The following is a 17,409-nucleotide window of genomic DNA, read 5'->3' as shown; positions in this document are numbered from 1 at the left end:
ATTTCCATTTTAAGCACAGATCAATGGTATTTCAGTACGGGAACAGAAGAGGAACAGAAAAAAAAAATTGCTTTCAAGACATACCTAGTATGTCTTAAGCCTAAAGACCAGCCTTTAATTTGATAATACCATTATTCAGATCTGTTTCCATTCCAAGAACATGAGCAATTCTCCCTGAAGCCAAACAATACGTTCAAGCAGTCAGAGTAGAAAAATTATTCCACTGAACTGTAAATACAAAATGCTTCACATTTTGTCAATTCACGTGTGACTATAGTAAAATATGACCAGTGTCTGAATGCAAACAGTCCGTGAATTGGCACAGATTCTAATAATACTTATCTTGTAGTCAGTTATTTTATGAGCTATTCTAATTTCAAAGACAATGGTTGCCCACTCCCCTTCACCTCTCCTTTCTCCTAAAGAAATAAATGGTTCAGAATACTATCACTGTAACAGAAGTCCCTCCATTTAATCCTTTTACCTTTTCCTCTACCTTGAGATTAGTAACTTTCTTCCTCCAAGTAATTATTTTCTTGAGATTTCTCCCACATCTTTGCAAATAGCTAACATAAGCACAGCACGCAGAGATGCCCGACTGATCACTCGAGTGTTTTACTTTACATCGGTTATTTGTGTTTGAGAAAATAATATTTCATTCTAGTTTTCACTCATCCCCTTTTAAAATACTGATAAATCTATGAGAAAGTCTGTACATCTTTCAGAGAATTTGTGTTTCGTTCAAATCAGCACCCTTTGACCATTTAAGTCAATAAAAGCTTCCCTTTTCCTAACAACTTTTATTATTCTAAATTGACTTATTATAACAGAAACTTACCTAGACTGGACCTTTTGGCTGTGTGGACTTGAGCACTTCATCTTTCTTGTAATACATTGATAATGTGCTGGTTTTTTATGCTATAGAAAAAAAATACATTGCCAGCTTTAATTCTCAACTTCTCTCTTAATTTGCACCTATTCTTTCCTTAAAGGCTGCATGTTACCCTCTAGTCCTCAAGGAGAGCAATTGATTTTCTTGAGAAATTACATATTTCTTCTAGAAGCTTAGTTACCCTGTTCCTCCCTTGATTTGGTCTGTGAGATTTATCACAAATGAATTTTTCCATTTTGTTCCTTAAAACGTCTTGGATACGTTTCATCATCAATGGCACATACTGCACCTCCATATTATGCGAGGTAACCGCAGTAAACATTTCCCATCATTTTTACAAACATTATTTAGTGAAAACAGGTCTTAATTTCTCCGCATCCTCATGCCTTTTGTCCCGTCCCTCCATTACCTATTATCTGTCATTTCCCAGAATTCTCTTGAATCTAAACATCTGAAATAATTTCACTGTCTCTCACCACCATCCAACATTTTCACAAAAATCCTGTGAATCCTAACTCCTAAATATCTCTAAAATCTGTTCCAAGTTTTCCCTCTTCCCTATAATTTAATGCACCCATAATGATAATTAATATTGATTACAAAGCTGTAGTGCATTAATGTTGTTTCATTTTACTTTATTTTATTGTGTCAAGTCATTCTTACAGTAGCTACTGGCACTCCTCTACTCTACAGCTAGCTAATTGTTTGAGGTCCCCAAATGAAGGGAGTAATTAATGTTTGAACCTAAGCAGACTGATTTCGGAGCCCATGCAACACAGTGTTCTAGCTTAGACTATTCCGAGATGCTCCAAAGTGCGCTTCCAACCTCTAGTTTCAGCTTCATCCCTTTTCTCCTCCACAGAGCCACTGAACTGACTTTCTGAAACATGATTCTGAAAAATCATCCCTCTGCTAAAAAAAAACTTCAGCAGCTTCCTGTTCTCTACAGGGCAATGCCCACTCTTCTCAGTGAGCATAAAAAGCCTTCTGCAGTCGCACCCAACCTCTCCCACATGTTCTACCCCAACAACACCTGCTGCTCCAGCTACTGAAAGATCACCATTCCTTGGAGTCATGCCCTTGCATGTCTTTCTGCCCAGAGTCACACTCTGCCTGTAGCGCTCTTCTCTGAACTCACTGCCTGGAGTGCTTCTGCTCAGCATGTGCACTGCTTGGGCACACCTGGTCATGAGCATCGCCTCTTTGATGAAGACTTCCTCAAATGAATTGGCACAAATCACTCTTCCTTCCACTGGGTTGCCTGAGACTTCTGTTCACAACTCTATTAACACACACAGATTTCTCTCCCTGATGGTGAACATGTCAAGGAACAGCTTCAAGTTCTTTAAGATCTTTTCTGTCTCTCCAGTCCTTCCTACATAATGTGGTTAGTTAATAAATGTCCATCAAATAATGACCAAATCCTTCTCCCCTACCCCTTACCTTTCTAATATTATTTTTCCTTGAATAAAATTCGTATGCTTGAAGATATTACCCAGGGAGCTCTAATAAAAATACTAACTTTTAGACAGAATTTACACCTTGAGGGATATTTAATAAATTCTTTCCTTGAGACACTCTTGGTTCCTCTCACTGAAATGTCTGATAATATTTCAGTTACCAACCCTGCAGCACGGTGTTCTCAAAGTGTGCCCTGGGAACCACTGGGGCCCCTGATACCTGGAGGTCTGTGAAGTCACAACTATTTTCGTGGTGATACTAGAAACTTATTTGCCTTTGCACTCTTGTTCTCTCATGAGTGTACAACAGAATTGTCTAAAAGGCTACCTGACATATTCTGATGTTCTCAATCTGCTGGCTAATTAATGTGTGCTTGTATATGTTTATGTTTTAAAAGTTTCTCAGTTTTTATTTCCAATACAGTAAATATTAATAGCTATATTCTACATAAAGAAAAGCTCTTTGGGTACTTAAAAATAATTTAATAATATAATAGGGTCCTAAGACCAAAAGTTTGAGAACCATGTCTCCAGTAGTATGCTAGAGAAAATTCTGGTGCGCTAAAAATGACATATAGAGTAGAATCACAATTTTAAAGTTTTCATGTGTATTTTTATTGTATATTATTCATCTTGCAATGCATCCTGAAATTTTTATTTTATCATATTTGAACAATCTTGCCCAAAATCTACTTTCTGCAAAGCAATGTTGATTGTGACCCAGAATGGTGTGCTTTTATAGGGGATTATAAACTGCTTGATGATTAGTTCCAGTATCTACCCAGGTATCAAAGTGAAATTGACTTCACTATAAATATAAGATTTGTGCATTTTAAAAAGTAAGGATGCATACAAATTTTGTTTCTTCAAACTCCTACAGAACTCAGTAATACTGTCTCATAGTTCTTTCATTTATTTATTATACCGATTTCTGAATCAGTCTCTGAAATATTTAATCTGTTTTTTAATGCAACAGAGAAAAAATTATAATTTCTAAAGTTTTTTTCATTTAGTCTAAATCTATAAACCTTTCTCAAGGTTACACCCTTTTCAACCAGCTCCCTTGCATTCTATAATTATGTACATTTTAAAATGAATTATCCTGTCCTTGTATTCTTATATTTTCTTAAATGTAGTAACAAGAATATGTGAGAAAAGTCTATTCTAGGATAAGCCTTTATGCCTTCTTTCTAATAATCCAGATTTAACATTTATGATTTTTCTTATGTAATTTCTTCTTTCACTAAGGCGTACACAAAAAGAAGTGCTAAGAAATTTCTACTTATTTTGACTTCCTAAAAATATCATGCATATATTCATCTTGGCTAATCTTTCTGTATGAGGTTTCAAATAGATTGTGTTATAACATTTTCACTCGAATAAAAATCCTTTATGAGTTTGTACTGAGATATTAAACTTACATGGGATTTCAAATGCTTATGAGGGAGTGTTTGTTACTTCTCAAGGTGATGCACTATAAAACAGCCTACCTCAAGAGATGATGTGATGAAAGTCAACAAAAATAATAAATAATTAGGAAATTTAACTGTTTAATATCTACTGGAATGTCACGGAGCCTTCAAAAAACTGCATTGCTTCCAGCAAAAAAAGTAACAAAATGAATTTCCTCCCACCATTATCACTCTCATGAACACATCTAACTTTTGAAGATGTAGCTGCATAAGGTAGAAAAAAAAATCTAAAAATCTGATCATGAAACCACATTGAGATAAATTTTGTCAAGTCGGAAGCTTCCAGGATTACAGGTAATTCTCGAGCTCATTGCCATGATACTCTTTCACACGTAGCTGCCCTTTAGGGCTCTGCAGGACCCCACATAGACACCCTGTTGTTTCTCACATTTTCTTGTAATTTGAAGAGATAAATGGTGCCAGCTGGCTCCTGTTTGACTCTAGGCAACGTGATATTCAGCTCCTCAAAAACTTGGTACACACCTTAGAAAACCTGCCAGAAAGAACGAAGAGCAAGGGGTGTGTGTATTCAACTGCAGAGAGAAAAAGTCTAGAGGAAGAAATACCTGAATCAAGTCGCTGGAATAGCACTCTTTGAGAATTTAATACACAGATAAGCAGTAATACTTATAAATCACTGGGGAACCGTATGGGGTTGGAGTAAAGCTCAATAGACAAGTACGAAAAAACAAATATCTAACATATTTGGAAAAAAAATTTACATCAATTTTACTTGGTTAAATCACTCTCATTTTCTCAGTTGGATAGATCCATTGGGGAAAGAAGGTGGCAGAGTGCTATAATTAACATAAATCTTTAAATGGCTTTTCCTGTAGTAAAATTTATGTTGAAATAAATGAGAATACGTGCAGTTGAACGCCAACAAATAAATAAGTGATACTTTTTGAGTGTTTAATGTGTGTCAAGCACTCTTGCAGGGGATTCACATGGAGTAACTAATTTAAATCTCACAAATACCCAATGCTATGGGTAACTATCATTACCTCCATTTCATAAATGAAATGAAGAAACTGAGGCAGAGAGAGTTTTAGTCCTTTTCCAGAAAGCACATGAAACCAGTGGTAGTGCTGGAATTTGAACTCAGGAAGTCTTGCTCTGGGGATCACACCCTTGCTCACTTCCTATTTCCTTGAGACCATGTGTAATGCCAAGGTGAAACTGCTTTGCCACTCTCTCATGATGTGTTTTATATTCTGTAACTTTATATGTTCAAATACTTACTACTTGTAGGTATTCTTTATTGTTCTCATTTTTACCTCTCTGATCCTCTTCCTCCCTATCTTGAACACATCAAGGGACCAAGCCTTGTAACAAATTCCACAGGAAATTCAAAGGCTAACTTGTACATAGCTGGTGGCTAGGAAAACATTTTTAAGTGATTAGATCACGAATTTGTCATCTGTACCATTAAACAAGTTTGCCGTCATGTCCTCATTTGTGTGGTAGTTGGTAATTTTTTAAATGAATATTTAAAAATTAAAGCTGACTTTTTTCTAATTATAAAAGTATTACATAATTACTGTAAAACTCATAGAAAACACTGAAGTGGAAGGAAAAAAATCCTAACCTGAAAAATCAACCACTATTAGCATTTGATCTGTCTCCACAAAAAAATTTCTAAGAATCAGTACTGTTCAACAGCAGGATTAGGAGTGAGCTTGATATTACCAGAAGCAGACCCCTGGAAGAGAGGGAGACCACTTAGCTCAATTGATAGGTTACATAATGTCAGTGGAGTACTCTGTGACATTGGATCTTTGGGGGAAAAAATGTCCTGATTTGTAGTTTTGGCCAATTTCCATGGTGTAAATACTACCCCTGTGGCCAGTATCAAGCTATCAACATGCCACTGAATGTGGAGCCGGGATAGGTGAACACAAAAACTCTTGCAATCTAGTACTAAGTCAGACCCAGTATAACACTGATAGTGTTCTCTAAAGTTCTTTTTACCTCTCACGGTCTTGTCTTCTTTTAGCCAAAATGTTACTTTCCCTTCTTTGTTATGAAGTTATTTTTCTTCTTCCCTTGCCAGGACCCAGCATTGGCCTCCCAAACTGGTTCACAAACATATACCTGGCCCTCTTTCTATTTATCCTTTACAAGAAAACTGGAGAATCTTTTAAAAACACAAATCTGAATATGCCCTTTTCCCTGCTTGAACAAATTCAATGGCTTCTGTGGTAGGCTGAATACCAGCCCCTCCTGTATGTCCATGTCCTAATCATCAGAAACTAAATGCTACCTTATATGGCAAAAGAGACTTTGCAAACGTGATTAATTAGGATCTTCGGATGGGTAAATTATCACGGATCATACGGATGGGCCTGATAGGGTCAAAATGGTCCTTATAAAAACGAGACAGGAGAGTTCAGGGTCAAAGCAGAAAGTGCTGTGATGACAGAAGCAGAGATTGTGGTGATGCACTTTGAAGACAGAGAATGAGGCACATGTCAAAAGATACGGGTGCCACTAGAAGCTGAAAAAGTAAGGAAACAGGTCCTTTCCTCAGTGCCCTGAGAAGAACTAGTTTTGCCGATACTTTGATATTAACCCCAGTGAAACTGATCTTAGACTTCTGACTTCCAGAACTATAATCAGAGAATATGTTTGTGCTGTTTTAAGCCACTAAGTTTGTGGTAATTTTTTTACAGCAGCAATAGGAAACTAATACAGCATCCCTTCCTATAAAGACAAAACCCCTTCCAATAGTCTATGTCCCCTCTATGGTCTCACCTCTATCTATTCTGTCAACTCATATCACTTGTTCTCTTGTTTTTTCTATTCCATTCACACTGGTTTTCTTTCAATCCACTATATTTTCCATGCTTTGGCTGTTACTTCTGCCTGGAATGCTCTTTCCTCTGATTTTTTTTCTAGTTAATAGTTAATTCCTAATTATATATCAATTCAAGCACAACTTCCTTAGAAAGGAATACACACACACACATATACATACACACTCATATATATTTATGTATGTATGAATACTAATATACATATTTATATTTTGTGTATATATGCATTTATATAAATATAAATTTACAAATGTATGCATACACAATATATACACATATATGTATATTTATATATATGACACACACAGAAGAGTATCTGTCTTCTTCCTTGAATTTATAGTAATTGAAATTTTTACATGTATTTGTATGATTTTTAATTGCCTTTCTCCAGCACCGGGTAGCGTCTATGCTAGTTTTAACTTACTTGTGTATCCCAGGGGCCTGATATATATGAAGTATTGAATAAATATTTGGTATGTAACTCAATACTTCCCAGCTCATTCCTCTCTATGTGTTCAATACACTTTTGTTCTATAGTCATGCATCCAACCAACATTTACCAAGAGTCAACTTTACACAAAGTTCTGATCTTATACATTCATGCAATTTCTAATAAAAAAGACATAGTAAAAACAGCTAATCTCTATTGAGAATTTACTGTATCAAGTACTGTAATAAATATTTTAAGTATGGAAGCTTATCTTACCCTCACAAGATGAGTATATTATAATTAAATTTTCAGATAAGCAAAAACAGGCCCTAAAACATTTATGTACTTTTCAATAGACCACGTGATGAGAACTAGATTTTAGTGTGTAGGTTTGACTGACAAAACTTTCATTTCTTAGCACAATATTATTGTCCTTTTAAGGTGCCATACTTGTTTTTAAGAATGTTTTACATATCTGTGTGTATTAGTGTATTATGTATTAGCCCATTTTCATTCTGTTTTTGCTTTTATTTTCATGTGGTATTCTTTTTTTAAGAATAATCCATATTGCTGGAATACATTGATTCTAACTGTTGCCATGTTTCATTCAACAATATTTATTTATTACAATCTTATAATGTCAGAAAGGCCTAATTCTTTTCTAATAGCCATTCTCTCTTCTTCCTTTAATAGTGATGGGCAGCTGAGCACATGGCCATTTAGTTAGAAACTTCACTTTCCAGCATCTGTTGAAGCTAGGTGTGGCCACGTGACTTATGATCTGAATAATGAGATATGAGTGTTAGATAGGTGTCAGACTTCTAGGTATACTCTTAAATATAAGTGGTATGCCCTCCATTTTTTCTTTCCCCTCCTCCCACTAGCGGCAGTCAGAGCAATCATTTTAGACTGGGAGGAAGAATAAGTGCTAAGTTGGTAGCGAATCAGAATAGAGGGAATATTAGCCACAGAAACCATGCAGCTGCCATATTAGCCTTGGACTTCTGAAACTCAGATCTCTGTTACATGGAGATCTATACATCTCTGTCTTGTTTAAGGCACTGTAATTCTGGCTTTTCTAAGAACAGTCACACTGTATTCAAATCAAGGTATTTATCCACTCCTCTGGTGAAAGACATTGAGTTTCCTCTAACTCTCTCCACCACACTAACAATACTCAAATGATATCTTTACACATTCCCCTTGTGGAGCTGTATGAGATGCCTTCTAAGCTAGGGACTTGAGAGTAGGAGTTATGGGTCACAGCTTATAAGAATTTTTAATTTGACCAAAAACTGCTAGATTGCTTTGCAGAAAGAGATTTTGTTCTTACTCATTAGTGTAGGCATCCTCCCTCTGAAATGTTTCTTAAACTCAACTCTTTTTTTTTTTTTTTTTTTTTAAGACAGAGTCTTGCTTTGTTGCCCAGGCTGGAGTGCGTTGGCATGATCTTGGCTCACTGCAACCTCTACTTCCCGGGTTCAAGTGATTCTTCTACCTCAGCCTCCCAAGTAGCTGGGATTGCAGGTGCCTGCCACCACACCCGACTAATTTTTGTAGTTTTAGTAGACATACGGTTTCAACATGTTGACCGGGTTGGTCTCAAACTCCTGACCTCAAGTGATCTGCCTGCCTTGGCCTTCCAAAGTGCTGAGATTGGTGAGTCACCACGCCCAACATAAACTCAACTCTTATAATGTACAGCTTTAGTGATTCTAATCCTAATTTGGTTTAAATATAAATTCTTTCAAGGGGTAACAAAAGAAGATGGAGTAAAATTAGTGAAAACACAAGGAGAAGTGAAAATTTTCCAAACTCATTAGATCAGAAGTGAAATATTCTGCAGTAGCCTGGACTTCAGGCTTGTATCTTATAATGAAAAAATATATACTATGCTATTTATAGGTAAGAACAAATTAATTCTATAATTCTTCATAATTTAATCACTTGACTTCATGCTGAGAGGCTAATATGTCTTTGATAGTCTTGGATTGTTAAAAACGAATGCCCAATCTCTACCACAAAGACTTAACTCTAGGAAGAAGCATAATGGCCTAATCATCTGTGACCTTGGGGTCACACTGATTTGGGGTCTTGCCTTTGCCACCACGTGGACGCAGGAACCTAGACAAGTCCCTCACCATCATTAATCTTTGTTTCTCTCCTCATCTGTAAGAGACAGACCCAAAAGATCTCTAAGTATATTTGTATGCATACTTCACATGAAAAAAAACAAAAAACAAAAAAACAAAATGACATAAGTGTTCACCAAATTCCAAATGCTGTGATAAGCGTTGCCTACACAAGATTAATGTGATGTAGACTCTCCCCTAAATGGGCTTATCATTAATGAAAGCAAATGAACATATAACTCAATACGGCACTGTGACAAATGCCTCTGGTGCGCTTCTTAAATTCCTCTGGCTCACCTCTGATTCTAGGCAGGGCAAATGGTTCTGTATGAACCTATTAGTGAACCTACACACTATAAAGTGTGTAGACTATCGTGTCTCATGTCAGTGTGCACCACATATTACCCACTGCAGAGAAACCACTAACCAGTCAGGTGGGCGGGATAACTCACTGTCTAGAGTCATTATACATAACATCATCTTAAAGTAAGGGTCCTATTTTATGCCAAGAAAGTGAGATATTGGACACACGATCAGAGGGTCCACTAGTCCTGCTCTATATTACATTATCAGAAGCAGTTAATCTATAATAAAACAATGACTAAACTTCCGACTTGAGGGAAATAGCCTGGAGTGTTATCTCTGTCTTCTAGATGCCATGTAGCACCAGGTTAATGGCCAATATCCAGCACTCTGGTTTCCAAGCTAGATTACATGAATCCAGAAATCAAGAGGTGGATGTCACCTATCTCACCATTGCTCTCAGTTATCCACTAAGGAACCAGTGTTTCCTATTCCCAAACCTTAGGACCTTTTCAATTTGCCACCATAGGTCCCAGGGAAGGAATGTTCCCATCAGCAGACACAGTAAGGATTCCACTGAACCTGAAATGGCAGCTCCCACCTGGTCATTTCAAGCAACTCATGGTAGATCAGCTACCAAAAGCAAAATAACAGCAACAACGACAACAAAACGAATTACTCTGGGATGTATAATATTTGACAAAGAGAATCACGAGGACCTGGAGTTGCTGCTACAAAACAGAGCTGAGAGAAACATGTCTGCAACTCTTCAATGGGGTGTTTTTTTAATCCCCCTGTCTCCTGGTAGCAATGAACAAAGATTGTAGCAAACATGGCCCAACAATAGCAAGGAACCTAAAAACTCCAACTCTTTAGAAATGAAGGCTGGGCTTACCCCATCAAACAACTGAGACCAGATGAAGTGACAGAATGTGGAATGGATAGTTGAGAAGGAAGATTGTTGATGGGCCTTGGGACCATTTTCACCAAGATAGGCCTTGGGACCATTTACAGCTGTGGCAACTGGAACCTTTTTCACTAATCTTGTGTGTTAAGTATTTGTAGACATTGAAGCAGGCTAGCACCTTGACGACTCGTGGACAGATTTAGCTTCATGTAGGCATAAGTGGGTATGAGCAGTGTAAGGGGCAGTCCTCTTTACTCAGACTCTTTACCTTAGCTCACCTCGGCTTCCTGCCATGGTTTCATCAGAGTGTTTCATATGAATCTCAACTCTATGCAATGGCAGCATCTTGCTGTGTCGTGGTAAGTAGACATGTGCAGCATGTATTAGGAAGAGGAGATAATCTACAGGTATGCCTCAAATAATGGGGGGCCAGGAGCCAATGCATATCCGCTTTTCTTTTTCAAACTTGAAGTGGATAATCTGAGAGATATCCTGTAACTTAGAAGATAGAGGGAAAATTGAGCCTCAAGTACTCACTGTGGTGATTAATTTGATTACAAGTGCTTACCGGCTTTTCCTTTTTCCTGTCTGACTCTTCTTACCCCTCACTCCAACTTCCTGGGATTATCTCCAGGACTCAAGTTCTTGTCTGAGGCCCTGCTTTTGGAGGGAACTCAAATTAAGTAATTAAAGCGTATATAATGATGGGCGCTGATAGATGTTATCACTATCTTGGTCATTGTTTATTGCCTATATGCCCCTACTAGAATGAAAGTTTCCTATAAGCATATTTAATGGCTGTTTTCCTAGTGCCTAGTACAGTATCTGCACATAGAAGATGCCTAAAACATAGTTGCTGAATGAATGAATGAATTCTTAATTTGGAGATAACATCCTAGGGAAAGAAAGACCTTAATAGCACATTGGGCAGATAAAGCTTCAGACAGCCTGTCACGAAAAACATGCCATGTGTCTTGATCCTCCTAGATGTGGCCAAGAGAGTAGCTAGAGCCAGAGTATATGGACCCAAAGGGGCTAGAGGGATAAGGTCAATAGGTTGCTCAGACATGAACTCTATGGAAAGATCACTGAAGACCATATGATACCAACAGATACCTCAGGGAACACCTGTGTGCCCTGGACCACCTGCCCCTACGCTTGGTAAAAACTCAGTACTCAGAATTTAGACCCCAATCCACCAGAATTACTTGATTCCTTTGAAAAACAAACAAACAAACAAACAAACAAACTTGATCTCTCTTTTGTCTCACTTTTCTCATCTGTTAAATTGGAAAGTGAGGAAGATTGGACAAAGATTAGATTAACTTTTATAAAGGTGTCTTCAAGAAGAAAAGTAAGATGCAAGGGTTTGTTAAGTAAAGTAAAATATACCTTATACACCTGAGCTATGGACTGGTACTTGGCCCATTCTGTGAATAATACAATTTTTACCAAAAGGTCACCTAAATTTAATTAGGCACTGTAAATATAAGACCAGTTTGATTAACTCTTACTTTGTTGTTTCATTCATTGAAGTATTAATTATTACAGTTAGAAAGTTTGCAAAGGTGTAAGTGAGCTGTTAATCAGATTACCTGATTGGTTTTTTACATTGTTTCAAACCTACTAGCATTTAAGAAAAAAAGCAGTACTTCTGGTAAGTTTGCACTGGGAAGTTCACTGGTTCACCCTTAACCTCCTCAGCATGTTTCTTCTCCTCTTAGGACTTAACATCTCCAAGATATCATTCGAGATGCTAAAGCTGGAAGCTACAGAGAAGATGACAGATTCCTCATTAATGTGATCCTGAGACAGGCATCTGTACTGCATACCTGTGGCACCACACAAAGCTCCAGTTGCAAATGGGTTCTAATCACTCAGCAATAGGCCGGCTGCTTGTAACTGTGCCTTACTGGAAGGACAAAGTCATGCTGAGAGATAATTTTTATGTCATTAGTGACCTAGTTTACAGGTCAGATGGGGTTGAGCAAACAGATCTTTTTAGGACTGTGTGATTACCTCTCACCTAAAGACAACTTAAAAAAAAAAAAAATAGATAGGATTCGCCTCTACTGTGAAGCTTCTCTCCAATATTTCCCCAAGACCACTTAGTGCTTATAAAAAAGTTTCTGTAGAAAACTTTCTGTCATCAAGGTGGTAAAAAGATCTAATTTTCACGAAAATAGACAAGCGTTGTCTCTTTCTACCCGGAAACCTTACCTCCCTTGGGCTCCACTTCTAGGCCCACAATAATCTGCTGTTATCTTCTGCATTGAGTCAAATTTCTTTCTCTTAGTTCTAAATGCTACCATCAATATTCTAATGAATGGAATAAATTAACATTTTTCCCTCATAAATCATCTTTTATATACCCAGCCCCTGTGCACCTTTCCAGCCTCATCTCTCACCAACCCTGCCTGTGACCATTCCTCTTCCCAGATCTCTGAAAATTCTAACCTGTTTGAGGCTTGTGTGAACTTGCCATGGGATGACATTTCTCACTTCTGTGTCTTTACACACAGTGCTCCCTCTTCTTGGAATATTCTTCCCTCCACTCCCCCCATCTGCTATGCTGAGCTCATTCCTGTTTGTCACTTGGACTCAGGGAGAAGGTTCAGTTAGGAAAAGCCTCGCTACTCCTGACCTGAATTCTGAAGGGTAAGTCTCTGTGTTCAGGTCTCTCACCTGCCAGACAATGCCTTAACTGTCTCTCAGAATAAGAGGGTGAATTCCACCCTGAGCAGAACATGTCCTTTTGGTAACTGTTTAAGGACAAATGCAATTGTGCAAACCAAAGAAGAGTTGAAAGCCAGACAAACATTAGCCTGAAACTAGCCCTTTGATACACATTCTAAATGCCTGAACAATTATTTTCTTTTCTGCTGGCTCTTAAATAAACACATCACTAAGAATGACATTCAGCAGATGTGCACTGCTATTGAACTACTCCATAGCAGTAGGTAAAGAGCTGCTGTCCAGACCTAGAGGGTCACTGCCCACCAAACCTTAGCTGCCTTGGTACCTCACTTTGGATACTTCCAAGAGCTCTTCTGCAGCTAAAGGGTTAAAGCCTGGCCTAGCAAGGGGGCTTCCAAAAACCAGCCCCAGAGCTCCTGCAGGTGTCCATTATAATTGGTTGGTGCCACACTAGTTATTAAAATACTTTAAATATAACTTCCTGCAGATGACCAAATTTATGCAAGTTTTGAAGAAGCAATTGCAAAGATTCTCTGCTGACAAGTATAATAATAACACACAATGAGATAAGCCTGAATGTGACTGAAAATCAAATTTGCAGTTAGGAAAATATTCAATATAGCATCATGTCATGAGCCAAAGGAATCTAAGAGTCATGTTCAAACTATCAAGGAAAGGCAGCAAGGATTGAGGAAATGAGTGTTTTAAATTTCACATCTGAAACAGGTTAATTGAAATTATCAAATAGGATAAATACCTTTCATCATCAGACACTTTTATTTACTGCAGCATTTCACAAGCGTAGGTGTTGAAGCACATTTTGGTTTAGTATTTAATAACTTGTCAAATGCATATTGAGCTTTTGTGAATTCAGATGCATCTGGCATGTGCAGGAGGTAATAATTACAGAACATCTACAATTGGGGCAGTTCCATCATGGGACTCATTGGCATAATTAAGGATAGTGATGTAAAATAGAAGAGGTGGAGGCAAGAGGAGGCACACAAAGATTGTAAAGATAACACTGAGCCATACAATAATGCCTTCTGACTGTTGGAGATGTTTAACAGATAATATGTTGCTTCAGTTGTAGTGTTATTTATGGAAATAAAAAGAAATCCATAATAAATATACCAGAAATGAATAAAATACAATAACACCTACACACAGAGAAATACGTTGATAAACAAATGTGCTAGAACCCACATTTATTTAGGTGGAATCCACATTGGCCCTGATAGGAGGGCAACTAGGGTGGTGTGTGAAAGAAATTCTTACCTTAGAACACCATTTCCTGACAGTTGGCCTCAGGAAAAGGAAGTACACAGGCTTTGGAGGAGAGGATGTGGTTTTCAGAGGCCAAATGGATGTGCAAATTCCATGAAGAGATACTGAGATCCTACTATGTTCCGGGTACTCTCTTTAACCATGAGTGATACAGAGATGCACGCAACATTATCCTGTCCTTCAAGAATCTACAATTTAGTAGAGTAGAAAAAGATTTTTAAAATCCTAATAATCTACTTCACGCTATAATGAGCAAGACAATAGAGAGCTAGGATGACACACAGAAGTGAGTCATTAATTCTGACCAAGAAATACCAGGCAAAATGGACATTTTGGGTTTAGATAGGGACAGATGAGAAGGGGCTTCCTGAGCAGAGAAGGCAATGTATGATTCAGAGATGTAAAATCATTTACTTGGAGTGGCAGTGGACTAACTAGTTGCATATGAAACCTACACAAACCAGAGAAGGTGTAAAGAAAGCTTCTTCTATTCACACCATAAGAAATAGATCAAGGGGAATTTCAGCATGTTTCTACAATATTTTAAACTAAAGTGCCATCCAATGACCAAGTTGTCTCTTTGGCCATATTCCCTATCCCAGCAACACATGCCTGGCAACACTACTGGTGTACCCATCTGTAGAGTACCCCCCACCTTCGGAAATGCCCAGTGGGAACTGGTATCCGTGGCATTGGGGCTGGAGAGGAAAGAGTGGTACAAAAATAGAAAGAATGAAATTGCAGCCTCTTTATAAGGGAGACACCACCATGGGGGAAGGAAATTAGGAGACTTAAGAGACAGCTGGGCTGTGGCACCAATGAAAGCTAGACTACAATGTCTAATTCTATGGTCACAACCTATGCATGGCTATTTAAATTTAAATCAATTACATTTGAATGAAATTTAAAAGTCAGTTCCTCAGTTGTGCTAACCAAACATCAAGGGCCCAATAGCCACAATGACTAGTGGCTACCGCATTGATCAGCACAGATACAGAACATTTCCATCATTCTAGAGACTTCTATTGCACAGTGCTGGCTTACAACTTTAGAAGTAAAAGAGAAGAGTGTGTTAAAGAAAGGATAAGAAGGGGGTAAAAATGAAGACAGAAAAAAAAAAAAAACCCACAAAACCTAGACAGGAATATTAAAAAAAAAAGTAATCAAAAGTGTATTAGACTTTAAGAATGAACAAGACTGGCTCAGGACCTTTTTCTCATCTTATAAACCATTGTCAAAGGAGAAGTGGGACAAAGGCTGATTATAGGGTCAGGAACACATGAGATTCCTGACCACATCAATCCAGTGCCAAAGAGAGTATGAGTGACAAAATTAGTTGGGAATGCAGTTGTTCTTATTTCCTTCCCATGCTGAATTTACTAAACTCTGCTGTTTCCTAGCCAGGCCACTTAAACTCACTCAGTTCACTTTTCCACTCATAAACTTGTGCTAATAACTTCACCTGTAGCAATGGTTTAAATGACTAAATGAGATTATGCATGTAAAATGTCCTTATAAACTGCTTGCTTCTTTGTAAAAGTTATTATAACTACTTTTTAGTTTTTCTTTTGCACCTTGATTAAATATAAAGACATTTTAGTTTTTCTTTTCCATCTTTATTATGTCTCTCTCATTGGACTATAATGAGATTATAATCTCATTATAATTAATTAATAATTAGATTCTTCATTCCACTTTGTCTCTCTCATTAGATGAGACCATATTCATTTTAATTCATTAAAATGAATTAAAAGTGACATAACATTATGATAAATTATGACTTTCATTCTTCCAACATGTCTTAGTTGTTTTTTAATGTTTTCTAACCATTTCTCTCTCACTAGATTGTAAGATATTTGAGTGTAAGAACTCTTTCTGAGACAGTTCCTCATTATTGATAAGGTCAGGTCAATAATTTGCAGAATATTCATTAAAATTATTTAGTGATCCATTTCGTCAAACATTTCAGGGATATTCAGATTTGGTGCACCAGGAAACCACCCTGAGATGGAGGTTAGTATGCAGAAGATTTAGTAGGAAGTTTTTGCGGAATTTACATCTGTGCAAGGAAGGGAATTTGAGCAGCAGTACGGACTTGGCTAAGTCATCAGTCAACCTCAGAGAGCTGGAATAACTTCAGATTTGGAGATAAGAGGACTTTATACCCCTGTGTTGATCAATATGAAGAAGCAGTTATTCGCAACCAAGATGGTGCCCAAACAGGGCAACTTCTGCTAGCATTCCCAGCTGATCAGAGAAATAATCCTTCATTCCTGAAGGTGGCTCTGAGTGGTGTACTGTAGCAAGGAGAGACATGAGGAAGAAAAGGAAGGAAGACAAGCCACAGTTCAATATAACGTAACACTACAGATTACCATTAAATCACCCTTCTCCATTCCACTTTCCTACACTCTTCCCACCACCTCCACCCCTCACCTACCCACCTCTGCCCCTGCTGCCACCACCAACACACAGAGTCTTAACATTGTACCCTTAAGGAGGAACAGTTTTACAACTCCTGGAAACAGATCACTTATATGCCTTCCCTTTTCAGTCATTTAAAATCCTTAGATTTCCCCTGCTTTCAGAGGGTATTAAAGTAACAGATTAAACAGTAAAATGAATACCAATGTCAAAACATTTTTTAAAGTTAAAATTTCAGACCTTTCCATATTATATTAATAGATGACTCTAAATATAACTTTGAAATTTGCCCTGAATTTTAAATAAAAATGAATGATTCTTTTTTAACATGTGACAAATAGAAAAGATAAAATGATTCTTAATTGTTGTTCACAATTATTCTTTCTATCACTTAAATGCAAGCTACTTAAAATACAGCCATAGACTTTGAAGCATTTAGATTTAATTCCAGAACTTACCCGAGACATATAGTGCTGAATAATTTTTTTCAAGGAATTAGTATTGATTATTTTCTTTTACATTGAGTACATATACTTTAGATTTCCTTATATACAGATACATTTGCTCCCTCATAGATAAATGTACCTGC

General features: G+C 37.4%; 1 long non-coding RNA gene across 2 annotated transcripts in view; it reads right to left on the bottom strand.

Moving 5' to 3' along the window:
* Positions 1-491: 491 nt before the first annotated feature.
* Positions 492-17,409, bottom strand: part of LOC126937581 (uncharacterized) — a 283,668-nt gene continuing 266,750 nt past the window's right edge. For both annotated transcript variants that reach the window (XR_007719781.1, XR_007719780.1), the window contains one exon: positions 492-918. This is a non-coding gene — a long non-coding RNA (uncharacterized LOC126937581). The remainder of the gene's footprint in view (positions 919-17,409) is intronic.

This window comes from Macaca thibetana, chromosome 15 (genome assembly GCF_024542745.1).
Source record: "Macaca thibetana thibetana isolate TM-01 chromosome 15, ASM2454274v1, whole genome shotgun sequence".
In the NCBI taxonomy this organism is placed as follows: Eukaryota; Metazoa; Chordata; class Mammalia; order Primates; family Cercopithecidae; genus Macaca; species Macaca thibetana.
The sequence above is the reverse complement of the archived record's forward strand: the minus strand, read 5'-3'. Positions and strand labels throughout refer to the sequence as shown.